At 37.1% G+C, this 4,122-nt stretch overlaps 1 pseudogene; it reads left to right on the forward strand.

The window, feature by feature from the left end:
- Nucleotides 1–2,276: 2,276 nt before the first annotated feature.
- Nucleotides 2,277–2,409, forward strand: LOC113604587 (uncharacterized; annotated as a pseudogene).
- Nucleotides 2,410–4,122: the final 1,713 nt, after the last annotated feature.

The following is a 4,122-nucleotide window of genomic DNA, read 5'->3' on the forward strand; positions in this document are numbered from 1 at the left end:
AAATAGTTCATTCTTTTTCATTTTAAATATCAAGACAGTTGAAGGAATGTTAAGGTAAGTGAAGTAAAAATATCATTTGGGAAAATCATGGTGATTTTGGCAAACACAGAAGGAAACCTGAATCATCCTTGTGGCTCTCCACAGGAAGGGCCCAGGCAGGCTGTCTCCACAAAAGCATGCTGACATTTATCTCAGAAAAGACACTGTGACGTCCCATAGCTCCTGTAGCATTTGTGTAGATGAAGATAAATATATTTCACTCCGTGGGTCTGTAATCCTCCAGCCTTTTAGTTGGACCAAACCGTTCAAGAAATTCCTTCCAAGTCTTAGGCCTTGTTCCATTTCCCAATGCCAGAATACTTGATGATCTCTTTTTTATTCTGAACATGTTATATGTAACATTTTTATGTGGGATATAATTAAAGAATAGAGAGACAGAGAGAGAGAGAGAGAGGAGGAACACTAGTGAGGCCAAATCCTGGAAGCACAGCTTGTGTTGAGTACTTTATAGAAACTGTAAAATACACTTTCAATCATTACATTATATATGAGACTCAGTACGGTGCTGAATTTCTTTACTGGCTAACAGGGTCTTAAAATTGGATATACAATGACTCTGGTGCAGAAAATGCAAGTCTTTCTTTCTCAAGATGAATTTTTACTTGACCTTTGTATGGCACAACAATCTTTGGAAGCCAAATACTTTGTTTCTTATTCATTATGCTCCTCTAGAGAACTCTGCCCCTTGGTGACAACGAGGAACAATTTGAGGATTGTCTCAGAATACTGTCACTTTGTATGTCTCAAAAGTTACTCACAAATTTTGAAATGAAGATCTTAGAGGTGAGGTCAAATGACCTCAGAATAAGAGGCGCCATTCTTCAACACTCCCTGGCCCCTGGTGGATAATTGACCAAATTTACTCTTTCACAATTAGCAAGTGGGTGTGTATGAAGCTCCGTGGGTGGTAGTTGTGATAATCAGTGCATCCATTTTGTAAAAGTGTTTATTCAGAATAATGTACAATTTTACGATGATGGTTGTGTAGCAGTATCCCTGCCATGTTCCTGGAGGAGGAACATTTCCTTCTCAAGGCTTTCTTTCTCCAGGGTGGTTTTCCGCTCGAGCTTTCCTTTTGACAAACTACTAGAAATATTCTTATATTTTGCTTATCCTTCTCTTGCTTTTGACCTCTTCCCCTGCATGTGATGGTTAGTTGTTTCCCCATAGTTAACTAGATTGTGGTTCATGGTATAAAGGAAAATATGAGTTTCTTTAAACAAAAATGTCCACTTTATAGTTTTCACATACAAAAAATTCTTGTGGGAAATCCCACTGAACATGATCCAAACTACAGATTATGATACAAAATAGATGATTTTCCCCTCCTCCACTCACGCTGTCTCTCTCTCTCTCTCTCTCTCTCTCTCTCTCTCTGTCTCTCTCAAAAGTAAATAAACATTAAAAATTATTTAAAAAAATAGATGATTTTTGTATATTTGCTCATATGTATTATTAAAAGAGTTTGGAGTATACTAAAATAGCCACTAATCAGAACAAATGAGCACCTGGAAGAAATATACACACCAATCACAAAGCACTAAAATGTCATTCATAATATAAATTTGAAATATCTGTGCTTCCGGGAACAGGTTCATATTTTTTTATTTAAAAACTATAATTGCCTCGCCAGTGATTAAATATAAATAGGAGGTTTCTCCTAAATCTTAGGCTAAATTCCTGTTTGCCCCACAGCAAAACTGAGACTATTTGATGGAGTAAATTGAAAGGTGCTCTTGACCTAGTGATAGTGAGGATGGCTTGAAAATATAATTAAAAGTAAAGATGTCTGATTGTTTTCATGATAACTGTTTTATTCTGCATTACTCAATTCCCTACGCTCTTTTTTTTTTTTTAAGAAGCACATCATTAAAAAAAAAAGTGTATTTCTTTATTTTGAGAGAGAAAGAGAGCAGGGTAGGGTCAGAGAGAGACGGTAAGAGAGGATCCCAAGGAAGCTCCCCGCTGCCAGCACAGAGCCCGATACAGGACTCAAACTCACAAACCATCAGTTCATGACCTGAGCAGAAACCAAGAGTTCTGTTATTCATATTAATTTTGCATGTTATTGCAAAGGAAGACAATCATAAGAATGATGTCTTCTGAAATATCTTTAGATTAACTGAAAGTGCTTAATAACAATCTTCTCTCTAATGTTGATGGATTGAAGAGAAGGAATCACTTGAAATTCAAGTTAGTTGAAAATGTACGAGTGAAGCTTTGCACAGTGGCAGTATCGTAGCCAAAGAGATTTATCCGAGGTGCGATTATTGCTAATTGAAAATGTACGAGTGGAGGCAGAAAAGAATGGTATATTTTCTTACCCTTATATTTTAAGATAAAAATTTACCATTAGTATTTAGGTGATGTTCCATAAAAAAAAGGACCAGGGCTGCTTGATTTTAGTTGAGCAATATTTCAGACATCATGCATCTTTGAGTTCGTAATGAATTTGAATCACATGTGAAAATGTATTATGGTCATCATACTTCCTTGCCTAGATAACGTAAGAGTGAGCTAAGGTAATACATATAGGGTCGGAAGAGAGACTGATGCAGTGTCAAAGCCCTAGTGTGCTGTCTGGCATTCAACTGATAAGTAAGAAGCTGAAGAGGCAGGACATGCGGATAGAGCCATTCTTCTCTGCGTCAGAGTTTCTCAAGTGGGAGGGACCCTATTGACATTTTGAGCCCAATAATTCTTTGTGTCCTGCACATTGTAGCATGTTTAGCAACATGCCTGACCTTTGCCCACTAGATGCTAGTAGTGTATCTGCCCCTCCACTATCCCCCGCCCCCCACCTCCACCCCTCCTGGCCACCTGAAACCTTAGTTGTAACAATGAAGAACGTTGTGAACATATTGCAAAATCAGGGCAAATTCTCCCTGGTTGACAACCAATGTCTGTGAAAAGCAGAGTTCATTGCCCCGTATCCTGTTCCCAGTTCAGGAGCCCTGCCTGTCAAGTTCACCCTTGGTTTGTTACACAATTAATGGCAGAACTTCCCCATTCTATAGGAACATGGTCACTGTGTTTTTAGTAGTCATCCCAGAACTTACTGGAAGAAACTTCTTAATCATGCAAGTTGTTCCTAAATTAGAATAAAATAAGAAGCAGAGAGAGAGATGGGAGGTGTGGTATTTAATTACATAGTGTCAGTGAATTCCATGTGGATTTGAAAAGAAATGACCACTTCAGGCAAACATTTCATGCTTAACAATTATCCTTGTTTAACACAGAATGTCTGAAGTTATTTGTTCAGTTCTTAAAAATCAAGAATTATCAAACTGAAGTGAAATATGTACTTGAGGTAGAGAAATATTCTCCTTTTGTGCTAATTCTATTTCCTTAATTGATGTTTAATATACACTGTGTAGAAGGATTAAAAAATACCAGTCGTTCTATAATGTAATTGCTCTCACAGACAAATGTTTATTTTTATTTTATTACCTTTATTTCTGAAGTCATAAAAGTTTTAAAAATTACTATAACCAAATGGCTAACAGATATAAGCAATAAAAGATATTAAGCCTATTGCTGTGAACTATTAAAATAAAAACAAGTTTTTAAGATGTGCCAGTTGGTAGTTTAGTATATATGAGATACACACATTGGAGCAGATTATATTTACAATTGCTCTGTCTTCATGAAGATGTAAATGTGACTTAAATGTGGGTAGGGAAAGAAAATGTGCGATGTGATAGAAACCACTTAAAAGCATGAAGTTGAACAAAAATCAAAATGGCTGCATTAATGCTTCCATGAGGCTCAATTTTTGGAAACATTTTTATTTATTTATTTTAGAGAGCAAGAGAGCTCAAGTGGGGAGAAGAGCTTGAATGGGGGGGGGGGCAAGGGGGAGAGAGATAGAGAGTGGGGCTGAGAATATTAAGTAGGTTCCACTCTCAGCTCCATGGTCATGAAATCATGACCTGAGCCAAAATCAAGTCTCTCTCTTTTTTTTTTTTTTAATGTTTATTCATTTTTGAGAGAGTGTGTATGTGTGTGAACAGGGAGGAGCAGAGAGAGAGGGAGACAGAATCAGACTCAGGTTCCAGGCTC

The sequence above is a fragment of the Acinonyx jubatus genome, chromosome A1 (genome assembly GCF_027475565.1).
Source record: "Acinonyx jubatus isolate Ajub_Pintada_27869175 chromosome A1, VMU_Ajub_asm_v1.0, whole genome shotgun sequence".
In the NCBI taxonomy this organism is placed as follows: Eukaryota; Metazoa; Chordata; class Mammalia; order Carnivora; family Felidae; genus Acinonyx; species Acinonyx jubatus.